The sequence below is a fragment of the Condylura cristata genome, unplaced genomic scaffold (assembly GCF_000260355.1).
Source record: "Condylura cristata isolate star-nosed mole 26May11 unplaced genomic scaffold, ConCri1.0 scaffold00004, whole genome shotgun sequence".
Lineage (NCBI taxonomy): Eukaryota > Metazoa > Chordata > Mammalia > Eulipotyphla > Talpidae > Condylura > Condylura cristata.
The window spans coordinates 59089783-59105093 of record NW_004567105.1 but is presented as its reverse complement, the minus strand read 5'-3'; the positions used below and the strand labels follow the sequence as shown (position 1 = coordinate 59105093).

Here is a 15311-nt window from a genome sequence, read left to right as displayed (position 1 = left end):
AAAAAAAAAAAAAAGGAAGCTAAGCTGGTATTTGGTTCTTTCATCAAAACCATGATCAATTACTCTCTGAAGATACTTTTAATATTAAAAGTCCTGAGAATCTCAGTTTTTGAGGATTTGAATTCCATTAAAAAATAAATTCTAGATTAAGTAAATTCTAGATTTGTGTCTACAAAGAGTTGACATGACTCCACAAAAACAAAGTAAACAATCCAATTTCCAGAGGAAATGCAAATGGCCAACAGTTACATGAAAAAATGTTCAACATCGCTTGTAGTCAGGGAAATGCAAATCAAAACCACAATAGCTACATGGCAATATTAAAAAAATAGGCAACAACAAATGTTGATGAACATGTGGAGAAAAAGGAACTCACCTATACTACTGATGGGGGAGCAAACGGGTCCAACCACAATGGAAAGCTGTATGGAAATTCAGTTGTATGGAACTACTAAAAATGGAGCTTCCATATGACCTAGCAATTCCACTCCTAGGAATCTACCCAAAGCACACAAAAACATTAATTCAAAAGGATACCTGCAACCCTAGGTTTACTGTAGCACTATTTACAATAGGTAAGATAGGGAAACAACCCAAATGCTCAAAAATAGATGACTGGATCAAGAAGATGTGGTATATGTATGCAATGGAATATTACTCAGCAATCAAAAAGATAAACTCATGTCATTGGCAGCAACGTGGATGGAACTGGAAGGGATTATGTTCAGTGAAATAAGCCAGAAAGAAAAAGAATCGGATGGTTTCATTTGTAGGAGGAATGCAGGGGAACCAAATAGGGATCGGGAAGAAAAAATAATTATAATAAATTAAAAAACAAAATTAACATGCAACTATAAATCAGAGACATTCTGCAGGGGAGCGGGAGGGAGAGGTATCAAAACTGGGGAGAGAAGAGCACAAGGGACTATGATAATGGTGCACAGGTGATGTGGCTGTGGGAATTCTACAGGGACTATACCTGCGAGGAGAAAGCATACATTGTGCAAAAAGGAAGAATGATATAAATTATGTATATATAGATAAATTATAATTTGTGTGTGTGTGTAAGAATTCTAGGTCTGTGGATGTAATCATTGCACAGGGTTTCATTTTTCTTTTGGGTGGAGGAGGAAGTCTCTTGATCTACACCAAAAGTGGATCCCACATTCAAGTAGAGCAAAGGTACCACCAATCCTTCCATTTCCACTATTTTCTCCCTCCACATCCTGAAAGACTATAGCCACCTTTAATGAAAACTAAATTTACTAGTGATAAGTTCAAGTTTTAAGTATTGACAAGCACAGAAAATGAATGTCATTTGCAGCTAAGTAAATCTAGATTTTGAAGTCCCCACCTAGAAAGTGAGAAAAGAAAGAAAGGGAGATGAGGCGCATTAAGATTTTGCCAAAGTATCTTGGGGGACTGGAGCTAGGGATTATCTGAATAGGAAAGGGAGAGCAATTAATTACTCAAAGGTACCATAAAAATACACATACCACATCTTGGATCTGTAAATGACAGCAAGGCTCTGAGTAATGAGTTTGCAATCTTGTTGAGAGAAGAATCTAATCCTTTTAGGTGACAGAGATCTAATCAGGGACACAACTGGTTCTAAACACAGATTTACTGAACTCACAGAAATGGGCACTTAGTCACACTAAGAGATGACTGCCACAGCAAATATATGTTTCCTGTCGTGTTCCATTTCTAGAGGCTGAGCTCAGTTTTGTGGTCAACACAAGGATATGACAAGGCTAAATGGGGATTTAATTCTTAGCTTTCTAATGTTTCACTCATATCTAAAATCTTACCCTGTGCTATTTTTTGGCACCACAGCCCAAGCTACTCAACTTAGTTTGTCCTACATCTAATTTTTCTCCACACAAAAATTTAAAAGTGTCATCTGTGCTACATAGTTGGTACTTAGCCTAAAATGTACATTCTCAAAGCCAACAGTCAGCTGTGCTTCAATTAACATCTGGCAGTAGCCTGGTGTAGTGAATGCCATCATGATAGGTGGGAAATAGGGGTTTGTGGACTTAATACCACCTTCCTCTCTTTAAGCCAAGTAATAAAATTATTAAGAACTATATATAAAGTGAAACTGGGTAAGACCCAAGAAGAAAAGGAATCAGCTTTAATACAATAGCCCTTATAACTACTGTCAATGCTTGGAAATCAGTTATGCTTATTTAGGGTGTTGAGTTGTGTTATGAAGGGGGTAGACTGTCCACAGTGGTTGGTCAGAAAAGTGATGTAGTATGAACATTCCTTTAGAATAAGCTGTCCCCAAAATGCAATTCAGCACTTTTGAGGAAATGTAGTTTCTAAAAATTACTTAAAGAGAAATTAGCTTCTAACCATTAATGCTATAAACATCACCACATTAAAAAAACAAACTGCCAAGCTCATATTTACATCTCAAACAAGAGGGTAAAAATATAAAGAGGAAAGCACACGGTACGAGGGGCATTTCATTTTTTTTCTAAGACCTCTAGCCCTACACCAAAATTCTCTAGAAGGCTAACATGATTTCAATTTTCTGGTCACTTTCCTACCACTGTACCAAAACAAATTTAACTTTAAAAATATGTATTTTTTAAAATTAGGATTAACCTACATAGAAAAGGGAAGATTCATAAAAATACAGAACCATAAATCAAAATAGCAAACAACTCACATATAAATACACAGCATTAGTAATTTCCCTCAGCAACTGAAAAAACAAATAGGTAATTCAATAAATATAAAATAAAGCCTGAGCAGATTAGGATACACTGTAATACTTGTCAAGGCACATGTTCTTGGTCACAAGTTAATAGTTTCCATCCCAAGTCTGATGGCTGCTCACCCTAGTTCCAAGGAATCCCCAGGGGCCTGTCTACACTTTCAGGTGTAAGAGTCCACAGACCACTACAGCTAGTTCTTTGCTCAAAGACGAAGAATTGGCAGGACTTTCAAGCAGCACTACAGATAAAGGCTTGGAAAGAGATTTGAAAAAGCAAAAGTTCAGGGTTATTTCTTATTTTACACTGGACTTTTCTCCGTTTAAAAAGTCAAATAAGGCCCTTCCTGGTGGCGCAGCGGGTTGAAGCACAGCACTAAGAAGCAAAAGCCACTTGCGCATGAGTTCGATCCCCGCCTACCCCGGGGGTGGCCACATGGCGTGGCAGAACTCTCCTGACTCTCCCGCTGCTCCCCTCCCAGTGTACTTCGTTAATCTGCCTGTTCTGCTCCCCATTCTGTCTCTACTCGCTGCCCCTGAGCCTCTGACCTGTACCCCACTTCTGTATGTGCAAAATAAATAAATTAAAAAAAAAAAAAGTCAAATAAGGGCCTTCCCTGGTGGCACAAGTTTGAAGTGCAGCACTGCAAGTGAGCCACAGCTGCTTCAGTGTGAGTTCAATCCCCAGACCAGGAGCTGACCCACATAACTCAGCAGACCTCTCTTATTTCACCTGCTTCTCCCCTCAGCAGTGTATTTCAGTAGATCAGCCTGTTCTGCTCCCCATTCTGCCTCTGGTGAATCCTCTCACCCCCTGCACCTCTGGTCTATACCCCAATTGAATAAATAAATAAAATCTCACATAAATAAATCTTTTTTTTTAAAAAGTGAAATGGGCCCTCCCTAGTGGCACAGGGGGTTAAAGCACAGCACTGAGAATCTAAAGCCGCTTCCGCATGAGTTCGATTCTTGCCTGCCCCGGAGGTGACCACATGGCGTGGCAGACCTCTCCTGACCCGCCCGCTGCTCCCCTCAGCAGTGTACTTCGTCGATCTGCCTATTCTGTTCCCCACTCTGTCTCTGGTGAAGCCTCTCGCCGCCCCTGAGCCTCTGGTCTGTACCCCAGTTCTGTATGCACAAATAAATAAATCTTTTTAAAAAAAAAGTGAAATGTTTTAGCTTATCAGAAATTCTTATACTAATATGAGTATTCAGATCACTCACTTCCTAACCTTCCCCCAAAAATAATTTTCAAAATAATCCCCTACAAAATTGTTAGCACCTCCCCACCCCCGTCAAAATACCCACAATAGTATTGGCACTTTGTACCTTTTGACAGCATGTAAACACAAGATATTCTCTAGCATACCTTATCAGGTTCTTTAGGGCAGAGAAATTATTCAACTTTGCATTATCTTAACTCCTATGACATTTGTTTTACTTCACAGTTATTCAGTATCTGCTAAATGAATTTTTATAGTAACTCCGATTTCCCAGTGAGAAAAAATATACAAGTTTCTAACACAGCAGGAATATTTTGCCCAGGGAATGGTAATGTTATTTTCACTAAAGAAGGAAATTGGGAGCCTGCTTCTACCTGGAGGCCAGTACTTGTGACTAGTCCTAGTGTACATACTACCTAATCAGGAGTGCTCTCTCAACAAGAATGCATGGGAGACTCTTGGAGAGGTCATTAAAGCAGAGTCCCTCTGTAAATTTACTAGACATTATCTACAGACAATTTGTTCTGCAGTTCTCTTCAAATATCCTGAAGTTAAAGCATGACTTTAAAACCACTGTCCTTGGGCCCTCCCTGGTGTGCAATGGGTTAAAGCACAACACTAAGAAGTTAGCTGCTATCCCCAACCAGGTAGGTGACCCACATGGTGCAGGAGACCTCTCCTGTCTTGCCCACTGCTCCCCTCAGCAATGTATTTCATCTGTCAGCCTATTCTGTTCCCCACTTTGTGTCTGGTGGTTCCTCTCACCGCCCCTGAGCCTCTGGCCTGTATGTACCCCAGTTCTGTATGCATAAATAAATCTTTTTTAAAAAATAATAAAAGCACTGTTCTTTAAACACTGGATGCTCCAACTTGTCAGGCTGTCCCATTATTTACAAGGTATTTCATAATACAAAGGATTTAACTAACCCAAATTATCTACAGATTTCTATACTCTTTCTCAAATCACTCCTAGAAGGCACCTTATTGATCCACACAACTTGCTTTGTGATGTCCAACTCTACAAGTCACATCCTTTTGTCTTCATAGGTCAAAACTATTCAGAACACAAAATAAATGGCAGAGCGAAAGCACAGCAAAGCAAGCATATTTGACTCAGCAAAACCCAGCAGAGCGCTCAGTGGCTGATAGTTCCTGCAGGACAGTGCACTACTGGCTCACCCATCACTGGCTTAAAGCACATGCTCTGAGCAAACAGCAGCAGCCGTGGGCTAGGAATATACGACAATAAAAAATACACATTATGGCCCTCCCTGGTGGCGCAGCGGGTTAAAGCACTGCACTGAGAATCTAAAGCCGCTTCCGCGTGAGTTCAATTCCCGCCTGCCCCGGAGGTGACCACATGGCGCGGCAGACCTCTCCTGACCCGCCCACTGCTCCCCTCAGCAGTGTACTTCATTGATCTGCCTGTTCTGTTCCTCACTCTGTCTCTGGTGAAGCCTCTCACCACCCCCTGAGCCTCTGGCCTGTACCCCAGTTCTGTATGCACAAATAAATATTTAAAAAAAAAATACACATTATGTATACACTACCATGAATTGTTAATCATTTTTTGAGGAAACTGGTTTTTTCCATAGGAGATGGCAGTATGCAGAATATACCTATGGAGGTATGGCTATATGCTCTGAGGAGTGTTCTGAAGTTCTTCCAATGAAGGCCATGACCAACAATTTGTACTGAGCATATAATACTGCTAGAGTTCAACTTCAGAATGCCTTCAAGAGTTCAAATTCATTTTCTTCAGAAATTACTACACTGAAACCAGAACATCATGTTAAAAATTCCTTACCAAATAGCTCAGATAAAAATCAACTTTTTGAAAAATTTAGTGATATTTCTGCCAATTAGCAAAAGAATACAAAATTCCAATGGACACAATTTGTTAGTCAACCCATGCTGCTAAAGCCAAATACAAAAATTAATTATCTAGATTTATAAAATCAGTATTCATTGGACCTTGGGATTTACACCTCTGTAGAAACATTTTCAGATACTTCAGTCCCCTAGAGCTCAGCTGGGGATGATCCTTCCCTAACCACCAGTCCTACACTTGAGGGGAATAACTGGGGATGGGAGTGGAGGGGGGGCCTCTGCATGACATTACCTTCAACTCTTACTCTACCACACTCCATTCCTCTCTTCTACATTTGGGGACCAGGGGGTGGTAGGAGAAAGGTCTATCTTTACAAACACACACTTCCAAGTATTCATTTTAATTCAAGCAAATTCAGTTATCATTAGTTCATGAGACTGGTTGTAGCAGAAAAAGCTGACAATAACCCAAAATCATACAAATAGAAAATCAACTGGATAAATTATGTTATATCCATATTATTGACTACTAGGCAACCAGCTTTAAGAGAGGCATGTGGTGAGGAAGCTTGAAAGAGGACTTGAGTGAAGCTCAGAAAAACAATTGAACAGGCAATTGGAGAAGCAGTCAGTTTCATCTGGAAGCCCCTCACTGAGCTCTAACAATGAATCCTGTCCTGTGGCATCACACCTTCACAGGCCTGACCTCTGACTCTGTCTCTACACCCCTGCGCTTGTGCTAAGTGTCCCTAAAAGAGCTGGCAGCCCAACATCTCTGAGCGCTATAACACTGGTCCCTGCCTCAGATACACCCAGCATCACCCCCTGCTGTCTCTGGTCTTGCCTCTAACACTTTCCTTTCTGCCAACTTCTCCCCTAACTGTTCTTCTTTGTAAATAAACCCTGTCGTGGTTGAACCTTGAGCCTGAGTGGTCTTACCTTTGCACTCACAGGTGAGAAGCCAGACAGTGACCTGTACCCTACCTTGGCACTATCCTTTGACCTGTATTGCACTGTGCTTCAGCACTATTTCAAAATCTTGTTTCACTTTCCCAAGTGACTTTTCTTTTCCTTGGCAAGATTCATCATAGACACTACTTTTTTATCAGTCACAATTAAAATTTCCAATGACAAACCAATCAGAAGAGGTGGGGTACAAAACAGAGAAGTGGTTTTCAAACACGCCAATACCCTTAGGGCAGTATGGAGAGCAACTTGGGCCAAGTGTTGAGTCCAAGGGGAAAACAATTCCAAGAGCCAGTTATCAGCTGTCTCACAAGAAGAGAGCAGCCACTGGGAGGCTGAGCCACCAGGGCAGGATGCTTCCCTTCACTCCCCTTCCACCAAATGAACTCTGATTTTATTTATTTTACATATGGACTTCCTAGCAATATTTTATCTGAAAACATTTCCAATAGTTTTAAAAATCTCTCAAAGGCAAAGAGTCAGAACTGCAGTTTCTTTTTTTTTTTAAGATTTTATTTATTTATGCATTCAGAAATGGGGGACAGGTCAGAGGTATAGGGGCAGTGAGAGGATTCACCAGAGACAGAGTAGGGAGCAGAACAGGCCAAATGACCAAGTACACTGCTGAGGAGAGCAGTGGGCAAGACAGGAGAGGTCTGCTGCGCCATGTGGGTCACCTCCAGGATGGGAATTGAACTCACACTGAAGTGGCCATGGCTTGGCTTAGCTCCAACCTGCTGTGCTACCAGGGAGAGCCCCAGAACTGCAGTTTCTTAAGCCAGAGACTGGTAATTCAAGAATAAGACTCAGTTTCCTCGGGAAACTGAGGGGTCCAGTGGGGGGGTGGGGAGACAGTTCAGGGGGACCCAAACGCAAAGAACATCACTAAGGAGGAATGTAAAGAAAGAGATCCAAGCAGATAAGCATACCAGAGGATCTACCGTAGCTTTAGGATAAAATGAAGGTTTGGAACCTTTGAATTTGGGATCCCAGCAGTGTATTTAAATTGGAGAGCAGAGGATATAGAAATCTGAAGCAAGGTTTAGAAAGGCACAGAAGCTAAACAAAATTTAAATGTGAATAACTCCACTGAAAGAGAGCTAAAGAAATGGAACAATCTGAAAGGGTCACAAATACAAAAAGAAAAAGTTGTGCTTCAAGACAAGACAAAACCATCTACATACACACAGGGCACTTCAGGAAGAGACCCTGAACGCAGGGCCGTGAATGTCCAGGAATAGACAAGGCATGGGCAGGAAGAGTTGGGGAGGCCTGGGAGAGAACTGAGGTCACAAAGAGCAAAGTAAAAGGTGTTGGCTAGGAAGTAAATGAAAGACTGGACAATGGGTCCAGGTCTGAAAGATTGTAACAGTGAGAGAAAAATGAAATAGAGTAAGGAAGTCTCTCCAAAAGGATAGGGAAAAGAAAATAGCACAGAACTTAAGATTCACTAGAAAAGCAGTGCTGGAAAGAGTTCCTTTGAGACAGTTAACTGGAAGTCACAATCAGGGTAAAGGTTAAGTTGTAGGGTGGTTTGGACAGATACTGTCTTCAGTACCCTGTTGGGCCATAAGGTCCTGTGTCGGCTGTGGTTTCTAAGCCCTCCTCAAGCATACCTGTAGAATAAGGGAAACTCACTCTAGAAAAAGCCAGAAGAGCTCACCCTGCCCTCTGATTCTTTAGTGCTAGCCACAGCTGGTAGCAGGTCTAGCAATAATCATTTAAATCTTCTCTCATTTCACCCGGGAGTTCCTAGGTATTCTTAAGGAAAACCAGGTACAGATAATGCCCCGGAGCAACCCTAAGTGTTTCCCAATTTGAGTACAGTATTAGTTCTACAAACATTAATTTAAATGATGTATATTTTAAATGCAAATATGGTTCATGACCGAGAAGTGGAAAACCAAAATGAAAATAATAAACAATACATTAAGAGATCAAGGGATTACTATAACATAAATGACCAAAACAACACCACCCAGTTTTTCAAATCTCTAGCTTTAGTTACTAGATCATATACTACTACACATTTGGCTCAACAGAACTTTAAACTAATCAAAAGAAAACCATTTCTGCAAAGAACACCCACTGTTTAAATTTTTTTTAAGAAAAGAGTATCTCTTCTAACAATTTACTCAGAACCCCATAGTTTAAAAGTTACTCTCGCCTATAAACTAGATTTCAAAATATTAAGCTATCATTCCAGGACATCACTGATACAGAGGTAGGATTAACAAAGGTGCTAACTCATGCCCCAGGGACAATATGTTGCCAAAGAAACTGGTAACTTTCAGGAACATTTTATAAACCCTAAAAACCAACTAATCGCTGATTTACTTTAAAATTACTACTATTCAATAATTGAAGTTGTACACACAATAAGTCAAGCTTCATGACATTCATTGCCAATTCAGGGATTTCAAAAAGACAGTCAAGGAGGAAAGGAAGGCAGCAATCAAATAATATTCAGGAAACTCACCCCATGTTTACTATACTAATGAAGGCAATTAAAAATAGTAATAAAATAATAATACAGAAGAAACTTAACACCCTTTAGCCATTTTCAAAATTCTTAAGTGCTCAACTCATAATTCTTAGTTTTGTTAAACCTGCTTTCTCACCATCTATGTGACTGGACATCTATATTTCATAAATAAGAGTAAAATTAATATAATAAATCTAAAATATAAAGCATTAAATATGTGGTATTACTACTGGAGCTCTTTAAATAGTCACTAGTTTTCCATTAATACAAAAATGACAGTGTAATATGGCAAAATCTCAACTAACCAGGACAGCTGGGGAATGAGTCAGTGAGTCATCATGCCTCTCAGAGAGCTAAAGGCTATTATTTACAGCTTTGAACACAAACTTTTCTGGTTAACTATCCTAGAGAGACTCCTTTGGCTTAAGCGAACATTTTGAATATCAATGATTATAAAGTCAGATGGTATCCTAAGACCTACAAGGCTCTCTCTCTCATCCAAATGAGACCCCAAATTGCAGTGACCTTTGTTTTTCCACTTTCCCTGTCTTCTACCGTTTCACATTTTGCTTCCTTCTCTCTTTTATCCAATCACCAAGTATGTCAAAAGTGCATGTAAGTGAAAAATAACCTGGTTCTCACAGCTCTTGTGGGCATCTACAGAGCTTTTCCAAGGGAGATAAAACCAATTCTAATATATATATATAGGGTTTTGTAAACTCTATTTTATCTACTGTGAAAAGCATTCTTAAAATGTATTTCATTAAAAGAAATTCTGGCACATGCTACAGCATGGATAATATCAAAGACATTAATAAGTCAGTCACAAGACTACAAATACTATGAATCCACTTACTCCAGTCAAATTCACAGAAAAGAAGGAAGAATTGTTACCAGAGTTGCCAACTACAGTTCCCCCTCACCATTAAGAAGTGTTGAAGAGAAAGAAAGTAGTTTCAATTTGTCAACAAATGAGGAGGGTAGCAGACTACAGGCTGAAAGACTACCATCCTGCTCTTAGCAGTGTAGGGGTATCTGACTAGAGTTACAAGGACATGAAAGAGGGGAGTGAGTTAAGGTCAACACACCCATTCTTGTAACATAAGTGTCTGATGACTTGGTCGAAGGACATCAGTTTGTTTCTGTCACCATCTGAGGGTCAGCAATTCTGATGTTGCCTTTACAAGCTCTGTCCTTGGCTTTGTTTTGAAGCTTCTTTGCAAAATGCCCTTTGTCCTCAGAATGCAAGGAAAAAGCAAGATGTTAGCTAAACATATAAATCAAGATTTGTTAAACTTGGGAAAAAAAGAATGTCACTCTCCAGTACAAGAGATATTGGTCTATCAGAATAGTGGCTGTCAGGGGTTGCAGGGGACTAAGTTGTCAATGGGTACAGATTTTAGTTTGGGAAGATGAAAAGGTTCCAGAAATGGATCACGGTTATGGTTGTACAACACTGTGTACAACACTTTAAAATGGTAATTTTGTATTGCGTATATTTTATCATGACTAAATAAAAACAATTTTTTAAATCATGAAAACTTACTTCACTATGTTCTATACAGGTATTATGTTTAATCTGTGTGATCACCATTTAATCACTCAGGAAAGTTATTTTCTTATGGCAGGAGTAAAAGTCATGTCTTAAAATTATAATTCCCAATTACTGTATACTATTTTTGACATGCATATTTTATAGCAAATGATCTACTAAAAAAAGTAGCAAAACTCAGAGACAAGAACTACTGATCTGGTAGTGAATTAACGTGGGAAAAAGTGAAAAACCAATGGCAACTCACAGTGGCTTCAACCATTGAGCAAATGTTGCACAGTAGCCACCACAAATACTTTCACAAAGACTACTTGGGCTAAAAATACCATAATTTGGAATTCCAATCACAGAGCTTGTTGGTTAACACTCAACATTTTATTTCAGCAGGAAAAACTCTTGAGGTACTTTAGCAATTGCTAACTTGCTCAGCCATCTTTTATGTTGTCCTTCCAAACCCATGAGCGTGCTGCTGTGCCTGAGACCAGTGACAAACCACCTTCTACCTCTCATCTAAAACCTCTCCACATGTCATCTCAGACCAGAACAAACAAAACAAGTATTCCCATGTGCTCTATCCACCCCAAGTCAGTTTAGTAATAAATCTTCCCCAGATGAAGCAAAAATACCAACAAAGGACCAATGTATGTAGCACTACACCATGACATAAATGTCACTTTATGAAGCATTTGCCTCTGAAGTTAGTATCAAACCACAAAGTTCAACAAGGATTTAACATTATTTTGCACATCTAGACTATATTTTTTTGTTTTTAAAGTCCTTGAGTGATCATGTAAAGACAAAAAGAGCTGAAAATAGGTTATAAGCATGCTCTTGAATAAAAGATGTTAGAAAATAGCTATATTATACAAATTTTAGTGTCTGATTATCAGTAAAGGTTTTCAAACTTGCTAAAACTTCTACAGTGAGTCTTAACTTTTATATTAATAGTCTTTGCTCTCATCTTTGCTCTCATCTTCTCTCCCACTTTTGTAAAATTTAAAAATGAACCTGTAACAACCTGACAACATCCTTTTTATTTTAAGTCATTTTCCAGTGGGCCTAGTACCACTTAAAGCAGCGTAGTCATATCAAAATCCCACTCCCTGAAGTCTAATGGTTCAAAATCTCCCAGGTAACCAAAATCCCTGGAGACTTCTACCCAATTTAACAACTAAGTATAAGGAGAAATAATTTTCAATTACTAAAAATCCCATTTAGATAACAAAAGCTGTTTACTGAAAGAAAAATACCTTGTCATAACAAAGCTATACCACTTACTGATTATAAGTTGCTTTATTCTCTTTTAAATTATTCTGAAAGTGGTTAGCAGCCAAACAGTTCTAGAAAGTAATTTCAAGAAATCACAATATAGAAAACGTTTAAGATAAAAATACTCTGCATTCAAAATGAACACACAGTGGTCTTCTGCTTTTTGAAATGTATTCACTTAATGAGACCATAACATGAAGTCAGAATTTTAAAAAACAATAAGGACAGTTTGCCTTTTCTATAAATTCTTTTATGGTCAAATGGTATCTACTTCTAGGCTATCATTTAGAGCTAAGTTACTTTTGTGTATCTACTTCTAGGCTATCATTTAGAGCTAAGTTACTTTTGTGAAAGTAGTTACCTATTCTAGTTAAAATTGTGAAAGCAAAAGTACCCTACAGCAGCAGAAGATATGAATAGGCAAAGCACTTTTAAAGAAAAAAAAAACCAGATCTTATATTAGAGTACATTCCTTTTACATGAATTTAGTTTCCTACTTCCATTTCTTTTGTTGCATATCTTAAAAATCTTAATAAACTTTAAGTTAAATATCTGATAATGCAAAAACTAAAAAGTCATCAAGAAATGATGAATAAATAAATGATTGATTGCTCTCTCACAGCTAATGATGCTACGAATTTTGAGAAAGAGTATCCAAATCCAGTTTGGTTGATGTGCAACTGACTAACTTAATCACAGAAAAAAAAAACAGAATTATTCAGCAGAATCACTTCACAAAAGAAAATTTGCACTTTGTGGACTATGCTCCATACATCTCTACCATAGCCCTAAGATGATTCCCAACACTTTGCCACACAGATGAAAAACACAGGCCTTTGGGATGAACTAACAAGAATTCACTTACAACACATAACCCCTCTCCTGTGGCACCAGCAATAAGATACATGAATATATATAAAGAGATATCTGGAAGAATATGCAAAACTGTTTAAGTATTTGCTTCAGTTGAGAATATTAAAAAAACCAACTTCCTAGAAGTCGAATACAAAAAGATATCTAAATATTGTTAAAAGTTAAAAATAAAAAACAGTTGACATAATTTTTAGTTAGCTGTTTTTGCTTCCATTACTAGAGTTTCATTACTAGATTTGATAAGACAGGTGACTATCTTGCATATATAAATAAGTTAGTTGCTGTCATCTAAAGTTGATTAAATAAAACAAAGGATCAGTCAGAACCAAACCAGTAACAAATCCTAGAGGTGTGACTTCAGAATTGAGGGGACCAGCACAAGAGAGAAGGGTGGAAAGAATATCAAGGGGGCCCAAAGCACTATGGTGGGGGGCTCTGGATACCTTGGTAGTGAATGGGTATGGTAACATATGAAGCAGTATAACCCTAGTCCTCTGAGTCATATACAATATTACCTCAATAAAAATAAAATATTGTTAAAGCTTTATACTCACATTCAAATCACTGAAGTTTAAAAAAATGCATTTTCATTCAAATTCTCAGCAAATTCTAAGCTTATAGACACTGATTTACCACAAATTAAAAATAATGGGGGGTGGGGGAAGGACACTGATTTACCTGGCCTGTAACTGCAAGGATTTCCAAGAACCACAGATTCAAGTGATCTTCTAACTAAGAAATCTCCCAGTTCAGGATTTTTAATTCTTTTAAATAGTAAAAACCAAAAGCATTTAGGGTCGTGGTGAAAATGACCATAACGCCCAAGTTTACACACCTGTTGTCATTCAGCTTAATTATTAATACTGCCCCATTTCAACCTCAAACTAATCCTGTTCTGAAGTAAAACTCACTAGTGATGACAGAAGCCAATAGTGGTTGCCTTGGGGAGGGGGGAAGATGTTTACTGCGTGTAAAAGGAGGCCTCTGGGAGGCTGAAAATGTATTCTACCTTGATCTGAGTGTGGTAATTTAGGGCTTATACACATGCAAAAATGTCACTGAACTGTATTCTTAAGATCTTAATGTAAGATATTAAAAAACTGAAACATTTTGAATGTATCTGTTCAAATAATACTTTATAAAATCATCCTAAATACAACTACATAGATGCTTTTCCCAAATGTATTTTAATAAAGGTGCATATTGTGAGCCCTTTATGTAGAACCTTTCAAACTACAGACCATGACTTTTTAAAATCTTCCCTTTTACACGGTTGTCAACTTTTAGAACTCAAAGTACCCAGAGAGAAGGTCTGTTCATCCTTTACTTTTGCCAATAGTGAAAATCAAATCTATATGAGAAAAAAAAAATGTATCCAATATTAGGCAGCTAGTCTATGACAAAAGTAGCAGCACAACTGTTTCCTGATCTTTAGACCACTCCCAGCTCCACTAGGCCATTACTTTTCTGACAGTGTAAACAAATCTGAACTCTGAATCTACCTGCGGGTAGTACGCCAGGGCAACAGGCCCCAAAACATATTCAGAAAGGCACGCTCTTCTTCATCCAGTTGGCAAATGAACAATTTATTTTCAACATTTTACTTCCAGTGCAATAAGTAAACATGGTATGTTATGTTTGAGGGGGCATCTCAAAAATGCAGTGCAAGAGGAAAAGGCAAATGCAGAGATTGACAAAACCCTTATTTACTTTCAAATCTCTCTGATGCTGACTTGGCCCTCAAAAACTGCATCACCGCCAAGCAGCAGTCAGGAAACACCGCTGGCAAGGCTTTGAATGAGGGACCCGCTGAATAACCCCCCACGAAATAATGACGCGGTCTCCTGACAGGGGTGTGCTACCCCACTCCCCGTACAAGACCTGCAGGTGACCTGTGCTTTAAGGCTGTTACAGACCACAGCGAGCAGCTGACATTTTGTGAAACTTAACATACATCCTTTCCGCGGGAATTTATTTCAGTTCTCACAAGGCGTTTCTGCTCCCCCACAGAGCAGGCCTTGCTTCTCAGGACACTCGGCTCGTCCCTCCGCAGCTTTCTCAGTGTCCAAAACGCGACTTCATGACCAGCAATCAAAACGGTCACGGACCTCCAGAGGGGCATGTCGGGGTCCCTACTAGGTCGGCGATGGGGTGAGACGGCGGGTTCCAGGCGAGCCCACTGCCCTCTCGCGCGCGGCACCGCGGAGGCCCGGCACACTCCACAACGCCGGCGCGAAGCAACCGGTTGTGCGGCAGCTAGCGCTTCCTCGATCGCGCAGCGGCCACCTGGGCCCTCCGAAGTTCGGACAGCCGCGCGGGCGGCGCGACCTCGGCCCCTACAGCGGGTTCGCGCCCCAACCCCGGAGCGAGCCCGGGGGGCGGGTCCGC

At 39.5% G+C, this 15311-nt stretch overlaps 1 protein-coding gene across 1 annotated transcript in view; it reads right to left on the bottom strand.

The window, feature by feature from the left end:
• The window catches only part of SFMBT1 (Scm-like with four mbt domains 1), a 71834-nt gene that overhangs the window by 55766 nt on the left and 757 nt on the right, over positions 1-15311 (bottom strand). The window lies entirely within an intron of this gene.